The sequence below is a fragment of the Myxocyprinus asiaticus genome, chromosome 4 (genome assembly GCF_019703515.2).
Source record: "Myxocyprinus asiaticus isolate MX2 ecotype Aquarium Trade chromosome 4, UBuf_Myxa_2, whole genome shotgun sequence".
Taxonomy (NCBI): Eukaryota; Metazoa; Chordata; class Actinopteri; order Cypriniformes; family Catostomidae; genus Myxocyprinus; species Myxocyprinus asiaticus.
The window spans coordinates 50,604,657-50,620,674 of NC_059347.1; positions in this window are offsets into that span (position 1 = coordinate 50,604,657).

Below are 16,018 nucleotides of genomic sequence, written 5' to 3' on the forward strand. Positions count from 1 at the left end.
CTGGGTGATAAAACGATATAGATGTTTATTGCAAAAAACAAAAAATTATTTTGATGATAAACTTTTGAATTATTTTCGATATTTAGCCTATGTTCTACATCTACACGATTGGATCAGGTATGTGTCGCTAAGAACGTAAGCAGTTTGGCAAAGTTATGCACACAACTAGCTAACGGAATCACATTCATGAAATCAGCCAGTTAGGAAGAATTAGTATTATTACATACTCTTGCCCTGTTGTCATGTTAACCAGTAATGAGGCTAGGTAGCTGCTAGTTTTCTATCCAGCTAATATTAATATGCTGTTGTGTATCGAACAAGACAGCACTGACAATGCAATAAAGCTATTGACTGAACACAACATCAACATCATTGCTGTTTGTTTATATACTACTGAGTTAAAAATTAAACCACCACCTACTGAGCTGGAGTGTGAAGTGTCACAAGAAAGTCTCAGTGGAGTCAAACGTCCGCTGAAGAAAATGAAATTGGTGAAAAACCTTATGTAGGGTTAAATGCTAAACTGAGTATACTTCTTTTCAAAATATACTTAAATTCAAAAGATATCTTATCCTGTGGAAGTCATATTTACATTCATTCTTGAGGTCTAACAAAAATGTGCAATGCATTTTGTCCCCCATTAATGATATGAAATGTATATCAATATATGATAAATGATAAATATTTATCATTGATAATGATAAATATCAATATTGAACTATACGAAAAAAATATTGTGATAGTATTTTCAGCCATATCCCACAGCCCTAATTGGTAGTACAGATTATTTTACAGATTTAACACAAAAACAAAGCAGAAAACAATTCTGCTCATGGATATCTACTGTAGTTTACTTGTGCATTAAACAAAACTCTGAATATCTTTCAAAGATTTCATGGCACTAAACTGGCAAACTTTGATCAGTGATTATGTAGTTCTTCCTTGAAAGCACATATTGTATCTGCCTTGTACCTTGTAAATATAACTTTGCTTCCAGGTTGTCAGATTCTTCAGTTTTTAGTAGCCAGGGTTGAGGTGTTCGAAAAGAAGAGCGGGAGATGGAAGTTGGACTTCATCAGCTTTTATTAGAGTTCATCAGATTGCATATAGTTCTTCTTGGTGATACACAGAGATGTTTATCTGTGTCTTCGTCTGTTGTCTGTTGTTTCCATCCATCTGTTGTCCGTTGTTTCCATCCGTCTGATGCTTACGTGTGAATAGGTGCTTTATATAAACAGGTTTATGCATGCCTTTGCAACTTTCTTCTTAGTAAATGTACAAACAAGGTAAGATGCAAAGCACCCTGCTGCAGGGATGTGTAGGTTGTAATTTGGAAGCTTCTGAAATAGGAGCAGAGCCCTATCTGACCCTTTTGACCCTGACCTTACAGAGAGCAGTGCCTAAACTCTTGTCAGTAACAGATATACATAGAGCATTACATTCTGTGTTTTTTTTCAAGGTGGACACTTTAGGCAAGCCATTTAAGGCAGAAACTTCCTTCCTCCTAACTAGCACACTTTACTGTCAGGCTAGTTGTCTTCACACTCTATGAAGCAAAGGAATAGTATTGATGGACCTGGCACAGCTAATTAATCAGAAATTGATATATGTAATGATGTCTGCTATAGATTGACAAAATGGTCATTTATTTTACAGAGTATAGGAATAGATTTGGTTAATATGGCCAATACACGTTGACAGCAGATTCAGGAGCTATGTTTACATTGCTATTACAAGCTATAGGGCACTCTTGTGCCACTGTATATGTGAACAGAATTGATAAATAATGAGTGATTTTTGTATTTTAAGTGTGTGCCTGTAAGTGTAATGTCACTGTGGTTTGATGGAAAAATTAACTGCCTCTCTTGGGATATTTAAGTGTGGCTTAAACTTCTTCAAGGGCTGAACCTCGCAGTGAACTCTTTTCGTTTCAGGCTCCACCTTCTGCAACACCTGGATCTGCCCTTTTTTGTAAATCATTCTCAGAATAAGTTGTGCCTATCATCCCAATGGAAGACAGGGGAAGTGTTTGAAACTGTTATATTTTTTGCAGTTACGGTTTTGATGATGAAATTACACTCTTTACCTTTTAAGAACATTTAAGGTAATGGATTAAGCTAGATGCAAACACTTGCCAATCCTTTATGACCCAGATCTAACATAGTAGTATGTCCCAATACAAGCACACTGTGTCTGTGTGGTGTGGTACACATCAGGGCTATACTTCCTTCTGGATCAACAATAAGGGACTTTACACTTTGTGCTACTGTGTATGTTCGTAGTTCATAGCAATGGAGAAAAGAGGCCCTCATATTAACCACTTTAAACTGCAATCAAATGTCAAAGCCTCTGCTCTAATTCTTTGTCTCTTGAAGCCAAGACTTTTTGCCCTGATAACATATCTCCACTTTATCTTAAAATTAATTTATTTGCTGTGCCATCTTTGGGCAGAGCATTCTGGGCCTTTATTCTCCACAGGCAAACCTTAACAAATGACGACTCTGCTTTGGTTCAGTCTGTGTCAGTTTAAAGCCCTGCTGTATATGGAAACAACCTGTTGCTGATATCTTCCTGCATCTGAGCAGCAGGTGATCAAGCTAATGATGCTATCACATGCACGATGACGGCACTAAGCTGACAGCTCAGTGTCTGGGCTCTCACCGCACTCTCCTGCTGCCAGATCCAGACTGACCTTGACAATGTCCTCATTAATCAGTAAGAGTTTAGAAAATACCTATAATTTCAGAATGAGTGTGTGTGTGTGGTGGAGCTGGAAGCCGGGAGACTGTATTGCATTGCTTTACCGTTAACCTCTTGCTCTGGCAATTTAAATGCATTTGGAGTGCTATAACTGTTTTATATGTGGTTTTGTGCGTGAGACTACGTTAGAGTGGATGGCATTTTTAAACCAAATGCTATGTTAGATTCCAAAGGAATTGCTCATGGGTTGCTCTTTCACACCTCAGTACTTCTTGATTATGTTTCATTTGAGGATTAACTTAATCTCTGATGTTTCTCCTAAAATACTTTAGCAAAAATATAAATACATACAAATGAGACCATTGTTGACATACAGAAAGTGTAGAGCCAAAAACATTAAAGGGGTCATGTCATGAGGAATCAAATGTTCCTTGATATATTGCCATATAAGAGGTCTTTCTACTATAAAACATACTGTAAATTTCAGAACTCAAAACGTAATCCCCAGTGCAATAAAAGCATTTATTGAAACCAAGCTGCCATAACGCCGCCGCATCTACATCCGTATATAAGTGATGTCACGAAGGGTACTCATTAATTCATGCATCCACAGCAAAAACATCAGGGGGTGGGGTGTCAGTTCGTGAAGAGAGAGCAAGAGCTCTGCCTCTTGTTTTGTTCATAAACTGCTCAAATCTGTTCTTTTGCCCATCTGTGCTATTTGTAATTGTTGGTGTATGTAAACATGCACTAGATTGACGTCATTGACCATTTTGATGCATTTCTGGTAATGTGCACCTCAGTGCAGGATGATAGTGGAAACTGGATGTGTGTGTCTTCAGAGTGCTTTGGACTATGTATGTGCGTAATGTGGTTGTGTTATCAGTGTATTTCAGTGTGGATTGCATGTTTTGTTGACTGATATCAGCATGGGTTGCTTGTGAACCAGTCATAAAATGATTAAAGCTTTGCCAAGAAATTGTCATTGAAGGATGGGGCAGTTAAAAACACTATTGGAACTGATCAAAAATGTAAGTAAACAGTTCCATTCATGAATATTTCAAATGTCATGACCATTTGATAGTTTATGGTGCTGACACCTTGTCTACATTGGTGCTCAAGCAACGGCTTGAGGCTGTTTACACTGGGCACATTGACACAAACTTTCTAAACCATTTATTTGTGCTGTTAGCAGTAATAGCGCCAGCGCAAAATGGAAAGGGAGATCTGTTTACTTTTGCCGTGATGCACTGCAACTGAAACTTCCATGGTAGACAGTATTATTTCATATAATGGGTTCTATTGATTTAATGCGACGCTCCTCATGTCCGGTGTAAACAGGATGTGAGTGTTAACAGTTGTACTTGAGATGAACAGTTTAATATATTCAGATGCAATGTGTTGGATGTGTGTTATGTGTAAACCCTGAAATGTAGTTTTATAATATTTTGGGGGTTGTTCATTCTCTGCCGATTGAATTTAAAAATATGGCTGTATTTGAGGCGTTGCATGATGTTAGCCAATCAGAACAGTGGGTGTTTATGTTGATGTTTAAAAGAGGAGCTGAGGCCAAAACCGAGCATTCAGGCAAACAGACAGAAAGACGGTGGGGAAAAAAAAATTATATATTACTAAATTATGACTGTTTTGGTGAAAAAATAAAAACTTGACTAACATTATCAGTGGACCTCGGGGAACATAATAAAACTATAAAAAAGGAGCATTTCATGACCCCTTTAAAGCAATAGTTGTAGAACATAGAAAGAGATGTAAGGCAGAATGTTATGGACTGACAGCCTCAGCCACCATTCACTTTCAATGCATTTGTTTCTCTCCGTACAATGAACATGAATGGTGACTGAGATTGTCATTATGCCTAACATCCCTGTTTGTGTTCCACAGAAGAAATAAAGCCAACATTAGTAAATGATGACCAAATTTTCATTTTTTGGTGGTCTATCCCTTTAATGTGGATGGCATGAGTCAGATAATTTGAGACACATGTGAGATACTGGGGTCTTTTTCTCAATAGAATTTATATATATACAGTGCATTCAGAAAGTATTCAGACCCCTTAATTTTTTCACATTTGTTTATGTTGCAGCCTTTATGCTAAAAATGCTTTTAAATTCATTTTAATACCCCATAATGACAAAGCAAAACCCATATTTTTGATAACTTTGCAAATGTATTAAAAATAAAAAACTTTTGAAATATTACATTAACATAAGTATTAAGACCCTTTGACATGACACTTGAAATTTAGCTCAGGTGCATCTCATTTCTCTGGATCATGTTTGAGATGTTTCTACACTTTGACTGGAGTCCACCTTTGGCAAATTACATTGATTGGTCATAATTTGGAAAGGCACACGCCTGTCTATATATGGTCTCACAGCTGAAAATGCATATCAGAGCAAAAACCAAGCCATGAGGTCAAAGGAACTGCCTGCAGAGCTCAGAGACAGGATTGTGTCGAGGCACAGATCTGGGGAAGGCTACAAAAATGTCGGGTCCAAAAGTGTTTTTAACTGCCCCATCTTTCAGTAACCTTTGTTTTGCAAAGCTTGAATCATACTGTGATGGGTTCACAAGGCATCTACGCTGATATAAGCCAAAAATACAATTCAAATAGTACCTGCTGGAATGAGCCAAATACATACAGTATAACATAAAACATACAGTTTTATGTGCTGAACACACATAAAACTGCACTGACAAGATCAGGAACTGTTTAACTGCTTGTTTAGCTGCTCTTTCCTTATGTTGGGATGCTTCAACAGAGGCCAAAGCAAAGACGCTGGTCTTCACAGCCATGACATCTCACATCTTCCGTGTCTGTCTACACAATACGAGACGCTGTTCTCACAGCCGTGACATCTCACATCTTCAGTGTCTGTTTACATAGGACGAGACGCTGTTCTCACAGCCGTGACATCTCACATCTTCAGTGTCTGTTTACACACAGGACGGGACATAGTCCTCGCTGCCAATGGCAGCAATGGAATGGAGCAGAACGAAACACGTTTTTAGAATTTTAACTTGTTAAAAGCTTAAAAGCTGTTAACTTAAAGTTATAACTTAACACAGCATCTTTTAAAAGCTGCAGGAGATGCATGACAATGGTCAAAGATGTGCATGTTTATAGAAAAATAATAAAAAATGGTCCATATGGGCACAATAAATGCTTTGTTTTGCATTAGGGAGGAAGTTTTGTGTTCTGAAACATACAGTATGTTGTTATGGTACAATGACCTCTATATCAAAAGATCAAGAATAATTTAATTTACCCTTTAAGCAGAAGTCTCCATTTGCTCTCCATTTTTATCTCATTGTTTAGGAGAAGCAATTGAGATATTAAAGAGATCTCATTTGATATTATTGTATCCTATGGAATGTAAGATCTGACGGTCATGATGTGAGTTTGTGTGTTTTGTTTCTTTGACAAAAGGTTTGGACATACAGCCGGAACTTTTGATCAATTATGAATCTCCGCTGCTCAGAGCAGTAAATAATTAGAGACATCTGCTGGGAGTTAGTGTCACTCTGCACTGCTAAATGCTGATTTCTGGATCCAGAAGCCTTTTGAAAGCTCTTTTCCTTTCAACTGTCACAACGAAACAGCTCAAAAGGGCTCCAATGCTGCTGGTACAAATTCAAAGCGCTGCTTGGATTCATTAGGTAAATACAACATGAATTTATTGATGAAGACTCTTTGGCTCAGTTTTACATGTTGGAGAGAGTCTGTCTCAGTGAGTAATTAAACAGGCCATAGCAGTGCTGTTGGCGGCATAGATTAGAGTTGGCCTATATCCCCATCAATGTGTCCATACATGGACAAACGTATCTGTGGCAAGTCTCACATGTCTCTGTGGAAAGCTTGTTTATCTGTGGATAGGTAAAAAGTATGTGAATTTCAAATTATAATACCAGACAAAGATTTTATGACTTTACAAGTCAGATTTAATGTTTTCCTATGGATCAGAGGTCAAGCTCCAGTCAAATGAGACATTTTTTCCAGTTAGTTGATGTAGCTAGCTAAATGGCAGCACAACACACATTTAATCCATCTTGGCTGAAGGAGTTTTTTGTTTTTGTGAGAGATGACGAGTTAATGGAGTGTATGAGGTTTGGTCAGACAATAAAACAACCATAGCGATGGGCCATTGTGAGAAGTGGTGCAAGAGAATAACAAGAACAGATGTCAAGTCCTCTGTTAAAAAGGAGCAGTTTGCTAGCAAAGAAAAGAAAGCAAGTATGGGTTAAAGGGATAGCTCACCCAAAATGAAAATTATCTCATGATTCACTCATGCCATCCCAGATGAGTATGACTTTCTTTAACAGAACACAAACAAAGATTTTTAGAAGAATATTTCAGCTCTGTAGGTCCATACAATACAATTGAATGGTGACCAGAATTCAGATGGTCCAAAAAGGGCATAAGGCAACATAAAAGTAATCCATATGACTCCAGTGGTTAAATCCATGTCTTAAGAAGTGATATGATAGGTGAGGGTGAGAAACAGATTAATTAAGTCCTTTTTAATATCAATCTCCACCTTTGATCAGCCCCAACCAGGGCTTCACTTTTTAACATCCTCTCGCAAACTTCCCTAAGCACTTAACCTCTTCCCCTCTTCCCTAAGTCTATTCCACTTCGTTAAGTAAGTGAGGGAAATTTCTGCTGACAGACCCTCAACTGCTTGATTTTGACAGAGAGAGCGAGCCTATTCAGATGTGCGATTCAAGCAGCTCTACATCCCACAATGCAATGCAACTCTATTGTGACATCACAGCAGATCGTGCTTCATCAACCCCACCCCACACAAATCTAGTGAACGATATGCCAGAAAGCTGTTTACAGCTGTAAGTGAAGTTAGGTTAAATAAGCAGTTTAGAAGAGTTCTATTGAGATTTAACTGCATAATACTTACAGCTTCCTTAAACTGACACAGTCAGTATGTATTATATATTGCAATATGTATTAAAATGAAATGTTACAATTTTTGTTTGTGTAAAACTTGATTAATCCTTTCAAATCAAATCAAATCAAATCACTTTTATTGTCACACAATCATATACACAAGTGCAATAGTGTGTGAAATTCTTGGGTGCAGTTCCGAGCAACATAGCAGTCATGACAGTGATGAGACATATACCAATTTACAATAAACTTTAGATTTAAAAAACACAATTTACAATCTAATATACACATAATTACACACAACACAATATACAAATAATAAAATACAATGTACAGTATACAATACGAACAATAAAGAATACACATTATACAATAAAAAAAATAGTATATATAGTATATACAAAATGTACAGTAGGTTGTATTGTACTGTACTGACATTCAGGCTGTCGGTTGATAGTCAGTTGCCAGTGTGTTGTTAAGAGAGAATATAATTTATGACAGTCCAGTGTGAGACAATAAGATTAATAAAGTGCAGTGCTGATGTATATTGATCATGAGAGATCAAGAGTTCAAAAGTCTGATTGCTTGGGGGAAGAAGCTGTCATGAATTCGGCTGGTGCGGGTCCTGATGCTGCGATACCGCCTGCCTGATGGTAGCATTGAGAGCAGCCCATGGCTCGGGTGGCTGGAGTCTCTGATGATCCTCTGAGCTTTTTTCACACACCGCCTGGTATATATGTCCTGGAGGGAGGGAAGCTCACCTCCGATGATGTGTCTGGCAGTTTGCACCACACTTTGCAGGGCTTTGCAGGGCTTTGCGGTTGTGAGTGGTGCTATTGCCGTACCAGGCGGAGATGCAGCCAGTCAGGATGCTCTCTACAGTGCTGGTTTAGAACCATGTGAGGATGTGGCAGTTCATTCCAAACTTCCTCAGCCGTCTCAGGAAGAAGAGGCGCTGATGAGCCTTCTTCACAATGGCCTCAGTGTGGACAGACCATGTGAGTTCCTCAGTGATGTGGACACCCAGGAACTTGAAGCTGCTGACTCTCTCCACTGGTGCTCCATTGATGGTGATGGGGCTGTGTTCTCTTTATCTTCTCCTGAAGTCCACCACAAGCTCCTTTGTCTTGCTGACATTGAGGGAGAGGTTGTGCTCCTGACACCAGCGTGGCAGAGTGTGCACCTCCTCTCTGTAGGCTGTTTCTTCATTGTCAGTGATCAGACCTACCACCGTCATATCATCAGCAAACTTCATGATGCATTGGAGCTGTGTGTTGCCATACAGTCGTGTGTGTACAGGGAATACAGCAGTGGCTGAGAACACAGCCCTGTGGGGCTCCAGAGTTGAGGGTCAGTGATGAGATGTTACTGCCCATTCTAACCACCTGGCATCTGATTGACAGGAAGTCCAGGATCCAGCTGCACAGCGAGCTGTTTAAGCCCAGAGCTCGGAGTTTCACATCAAGCTTGGAGGGCACTATGGTGTTGAATGCTGAGCTGTAGTCTACAAACAGCATTCTCACATAAGTGTTCCTTTTTTCCAGGTGGGAGAGAGCAGTGTGTAGTGTAGCTGCAATGGCATCATCAGTAGAGCGGTTGTTGCGGTAAGCAAACTGCAATGGGTCCAGTGAGGGAGGCAGCACAGAGCAGATGTAATCTCTGATTAGTCTCAAAGCATTTGCTGATGATGGGGGTCAGAGCAACAGGATGCCATATATTTAAGCAAGTGATTTTGGATTGCTTTGGTACAGGCACAATGGTGGATGTTTTAAAGCATGTGGGGACTACAGACAAAGAGAGGGAAAGGTTGAAAATGTCCATAAAACACCAGCCAGTTGGTTCGTGCACGCTCTGACGTGGCCCAGAATGCCGTCTGGACCCGCAGCTTTACGGATATTCACCCATAGGAAGGATCGGGTTCAGAGTTGTCATCAGAGGCGGACCGGAACATCTCCCAGTCCGCGTGATTAAAATAGTCTTGTAGCATAGAGTCTGATTGGTCCGATCAGCAATGGATGGTTCTGAGGGTGGGTGCTTACTGTTTCAGTTTCTGTAAACTTCTTTGTAAGCGGGCAGAAGCAGAACGGAAGAGTGGTCCGATTTGCCAAATGGTGGGTGGGGGAGGGATTTGTAGCCATTCCGGAAGGTATCAGTTGAAACTGATGTGTTGGTGGTATTTTGGTGCGATTGATTTGAGATTGGCTTTGTTAAAGTCTCCGGTCACAATGAACGCAGCCTCAGGGTGTGCGGTTTCCTGCTTGCTTATAATCCCATACAGTTCCTTGAGTGCCTGGTCTGTGTCGGCTTGTGGCGGGATGTACACAGCAGTGATAATGACCGCTGTGAATTCCCTCGGTAGTCAGAATGGTCGACACAGAAGCATGAGAAATTCCAGATCAGGAGAGCAGAAAGACTTGATAGAATGTACGGTCCTCTGATCACACCAGGATTTGTTGATCATAAAACATACACCACCACCTCTGCTTTTACCCGAGAGGTCTTTCGCTCTGTCCGCTCGGTGCACAGAGAACCCCGTGGGTTCGATGGCTAAGTCTGGAATCTCCGCAGAGATCCAAGTTTCTGTAAGGCAGATAATCCAGCAGTCCCTCATCTCTCGTTGGAAAGAGATCTGCGCTCTCAGCTCACAGAGCTTGTTGTCCAGAGACTGAACATTTGCCAGTAGAATACTGGGCACATCGTCTTACTCTGATGAGAACGCCGGCTCTATTTCCCCTTTTCCTTCTGCGTTTCCGCAGCCAGGCTGCCCAGACAAAGGGCTCCGCTGGCGTGTTTGTAAACAGTGGGTCGTCATTGAGGAATTTGAAGTCCGGTTTACGGTGTGTAATTGTAGAACCAATGTCCAAAAGTGCATACATCATCCAAGACAAAAAACATAAGAACTGTAAACAAAAAACTACAATGTTGTGTCGGAGCTCGCAACGCAGCAGCCATACTCGGCGGCATCTTGAGTCGATCAATTTCTAACAATTCTGATAAAAAGTTAATTTATACAAAACAAGATATATAATAAGCATCTAAAAATTACAACTAAACTTTACCTGTACCTGTGATTGCATCAATCTTTGAAGACGTTGTTTTCTCAGGTGCAAAAATCGGCAAATAATTCTACAAAATGTCATCAGTCCTATTGCAACAGTGATAATGAGCCCCAAGTGACCATTTTGTTGTTTTTGTGATGGATCTGCTATCAGAATTACCCAGCAAATCACAACAAAAATGTCCATAACCACAAAACGAGACAGAATGAGGGTGGTCAATGACAGTCTCTTTTATTAGGACTCGCTAAAGCAAGTATAAGGATTATGCCCAATATCTCCATTGGTGAGAAGGAAAAAAATTATAATGAAAAAGTCCAAAATTCTGCAAAAGTGCGATTCAGGTCCAGATGCAAGAAAAAAATGTCACAAAAGTATTCTAAGTTACAAAAAGTTGCATTTGCTTAAGCCTCTTAACCTTTTCAGAGGACAACTCACAGTAAGCATGACCAGGACTATACACTTTAACTATGTAACACTTCTCAATGGAAGGAGGCAAGAAGCAAGGTTTCCTTGTTCAGGTAGGCGTTTTATTCCATTCTGTGCAACAGATTCACTCTTTCAGAGTTTTCATTCAGTTCAATCATTCACTCTCAAAAATCAACAAACTTCTTCACAAAACACTCAATGGCTTAAACATGTAACGGAAACAGTTCGTCCATGCTGCACACTTGTTTCTCTCTCACCCCGACTGCTAGCGGTGTGGCTCTTTTAAGCCGCTCTCCCCGTGCTCACTGAAATTAGAGACAGGTGTTAGACATAATTTAGCTCATGTGTAAGCGCCCTTACCGCTTTCTCTCTCTCCGGAGAGATGCTTGACCACGCCCCTGCTGCCACAAACTAACAAAGAGGACTAACTAAACAAGACACACGCTGAATTTAAGAAGTATAGGTCTCTGCAGAACAGTAATGGGTGTTTTCAAATCTGTGGGCATTTTCAAACCGGGATGGGCATTTGTAAACTAACCAATGAAAGTAGGGAATCTCAATGGTTTGAAAATGCCCACTGATTAGGTAAAGCCCATTTTTGTCTCGAATTTAAAGGTGGGAAATAACAAAACACAAAATTACACAAACACTAACAACACATGTCCTGGAACAAACATTATATATGAACTAAAATCAGAGCTATGAGTACAAATTTAGTTAATGTAAAAAGCATTCTGTTAGATAAACATACATTTATTCTAGATCCCAACTTTTCCAGTGTCCCACAGTTGGTATATTCCATCCACCCCTTAGATTTCCTATAAAACATTTCAGTTTCCTGTTAACATCTCTTTGCTGCTGGACAAGTCCATCTTGAAATACCCACAGCAGGTACCAAACATTTTAATCAAAGAAATGATAACCGATCTAGTGCCTGTTTTAAAGTTATATTTTAGTCAAACTGAATTCAAGTTTTTCAGTAGCATCTTAGGCAAAATGCATTTTAAACGGATTTTAAATCATATTTTTCTTTAAGCCAGCTAACTACACCTGTGCACTGACTTAGTATAATGGCAAATAAAGATGGTAAATCAAGCCAGTGTTGTAGTGTCCTTTCGTTTATTTATAAGTCCAAATATAAAGTAAAGAAACCGTGTGCGTCCTAAATCATGGCTGTCACACCCTCTGAGTTCTGGTCACCATTCACTTGCTTTGTGAAGACCTACAGAGCTGAAATATTCTTCTAAAAATCTTCATCTGTGTTCTGCAGAAGAAAGCCATACACATCTGGGATGGCATGAGGTTGAGTAAATGATGAGAGAATTTTCATTTTAGGGTGAACTATCCCTTTAAGCGAAGTTAAGCCGAAGAGAAAGTTGATCATGAACATTAGCATTTGGACTTGGCAAAACGAAACCACCATTTAGTGAAGGCGGCCTACTTTCAAAGAGATTGCGAGTAAAATTAACCCACAATCTTATGCTTTCTAGAGACTCCATTAAAACCTGTTGTTACACATTGTACCCTCCATCGGGCCTGATGTCACTCTGCTTACATTTATGATACAATTTGTCATCCATAAATATCATTAATGTTGACAAATTATGCATCTTTTGAAAGGTCTAAGGGTTCAACATCAATATCCGGTCTCTGTTTCAAAATTGAAAAGCTTCAGCAACAGTAATATAGTTATTTGTGTCAGGAGGACAAATCAAAACATGCATAATCAAAATGGGACTTTGTACATTTATTATGAAAAAGCAATCGCCAGATTAATCCAATCCGCCACACTTGGGTAAATTATCCATGACAAGCATCCAGTGAAAAATATCCAATAGCACATTTTGTCCATAAAAGTGATAAATCCGAGAAATATAGATATACTTGTACTCCATTGTTTACGTGAGATTTTGCCTGAAATAATTACCCTTCATCATCGTTCTCCAACAAAATTATGCAATCTGAGCAGCATTTATGTTGTAAAACCATATATGGTCTTATACATTAGAGTCTCACAAACAAAACGAGCCCACCTCCAAAGTCTATTTTTTAGAAATGGGGCTGTAGTTTTATTCATTATAGCAAAACAGTGCATTCGGATTTTGTGACGTCTTGTAAGGCAAAGCCTATCATTTTCTCTGTACACCGCCAGCCATTGGCCTTGTGGTAAATTGTTGATGGACAGAACGTTTAGCCAATGAGAAGACAATTCCAACGATGTGCGTGATGTAAATATTGCTCTGGTAGGCTTGAATTTATTTCTATTCTGCAACGGGGGTTCCACAATTAACCAGCGAGCTATCCTGTGACGCACCTGTCTTTCAACACGGAAGTTGCTTCTGCATCCCGCAGTGTTGCTGTAGTATTATTATATTAGAAGTACTTATAACTATTATAAGTAACATTGTAAGATACAGCAGTACAGTATGCAATCAAAATAATCTGTATGGCCTAAAGATTGTTTGTGGAGGCTGATTGTTGTCTATATGGCTGTATATTTACCCACAGTTTTAAAATAAACAAATGTTTGTCAAAAAAAAAAAAAAAATGTCATTTTAAAATAAAAAATAAATAAAAACAAGTGGTTTAGTAGATGTGGTGTATGTAAAGTAACTATAATAGCTTTCTCTAGCCCTCAGATCATTTTGTTACCAAGTGGCCCTTTGGAAACTCCAAGTAGCTGTTTTAGGTTTTGTCCCTAGTCAGAGAAAAAAGCTTGCAGGAACCTCATTTTTTGTTAGATCATCCGCAAATTTGAAACATAACTTCTTTAGACTTGTGGCTTTGAGTACATTGTATTTCTGGTTTGGCACATTTATTATTGTTTTTTTTTTAATGATACAAAAACATTTCCATTGCTATATAATTCTGCTTCTCTAACGTTTTATTAAATTTATATTAATTCTGAAACTTGTGAAATAAAGCCCCAAGTGTCTTCTTTCAAATGATACCACAACTGTGCCCATACTCCAAAGGGTTCAGGAAAGACAACATTTAAGTTCGGGTATGTCATTGTCATGGTTTGTGCTCAAAAAGGGGGTGTGTATCAACAGATAACATACTTTCAGGTCACACTTCCTTACTGATACTGTAATATTGTTATGGAAATTTTTCATGTGTTCATGATTAAAATAGCATTTAAAAAAAAAAAATTACACAATGATATGGTAATGACTGAGTTTGAAATTTTTGAATTTGAAACGCTGTTCAGGGGCTGTCAATGTAGTGTGTCTTTATCTTTAGGTAAAATATGAAAAGTGATTTAGTTGACTTGTATAAATATTTTACACTTTAATTCAGAAAATAATTGAGATTCTTGACTGAATGTGATAGTTATTACCTGTTTTTTTTTTTTTTGTTTGTTTGTTTTTTTATAGCTGATGCCTTGGAAGTAGGTTATTTTACAGCTATGACACACTGGCTTTATTGGACCATGTTGAAGGATAAAACCTCCCTCACCTTCAGTGTAAACCTAGATGCAGAGACGAGGTTTAGTTTGGTATACACAGTAAATTTACAGCTTTTTGTTTAGTAACACTGAGGCAATTGCATGTAAATGTAGAGGACTGGTGTCTGTTTAGTGATCTCTTAGCTAAGTAAGGCAGTTGGAAACTTGCCCCACAAACTAATATAGTACAAACTAGTAAATTGGTTCAGGGGGAATACCTTGGTAGTATCGACTTTATACATTTGATTGAACCAATGTTGTGTCCAAAATGAAAATTGTACATTTACACAATACTTCAAGAGATGACATAGAAGAAAGCACTATACCTTTGACCTTGTCAGTTTGTTTGGGGGGGCTACTGTATTGTATTTTCTATCTACTCAAAATTCACAGGTAGTTTATAGAGGCCATATCAATCTCTCATGTTATTAAATGCCCTCTTAGCTAACCAAGTGGCCCACCTTTTAATTTCCTCAAAGTAAACAAATTTGCCATTAGCTGGTCAACACAGTCTGATTGCAGACATGCAGTGTATAGCCAAGTTAAAATTGGGACAGTTCTTACATAATTGGGATCTTGAGAAATACCACTGCACAGACGTGTATGAAGACCAACTACCCTGGGAGTGTTACTGATAAAAATGAATTCCACAGTGGTGTGCAATATATAATATGCAGGCCAAATCTATTAAAAATGGTTACGTTGTTGCTAGGGAAGAAAGTTTTATTGTATTTTGAGTATTTTGCACACAACTTCATTTTACACAATATGCAGTTGTTGTGTAGTCGAGGGCATACGTAAGCATTACTTACGTCTTTCATATTTTTCTAAGGCTCTTGCATATGCCATTTGTCAGCAAATCCTCTGGGCTTATAACTGTTCCCAATGAGAATCAAAAAATTTCAAGTGGATATGTTTTCGTGCAACTGAATTATATCACTATATAAAAGTTAATGACACGATTCATGAAATGTAATTAAATTCCAAATTAGAGCTTGCCATATAATATGTAAATACCACAATGATTTATCTTTCCCTGTAGTGCATATTTCACTCACTCAGGGGTTGCATCTGATTATCACACAGTTAAGAAATTCCTCAAATATTTCTCTACCATTCCCAGATTAAAAATTATGAGTCTTCATTTCAATTGAATGTAGCAATGGTTCATTAATTTCATGATTTATGTAATGAGTCTTTCTTTTTTTAATTCCTTTTTCTCCCTCCAGAACCTCCTAATTTAGTAGAAAATGTATGAGACTATTACTTCTGGCCACAGTGTTTTAACAACATCATTAATAAAGATGAATTTTCCACAGCAGATTGTTACATTACACAGATTTTGCTTTAATAAACAAAATAAGCATTTAAAATAACCATGTAAAAAAATAAAAAATGCTTAGAAAAATGCCAAGGCAAGCATCACTTTTACTACCGCACATGATTGCACATACTTAGGAA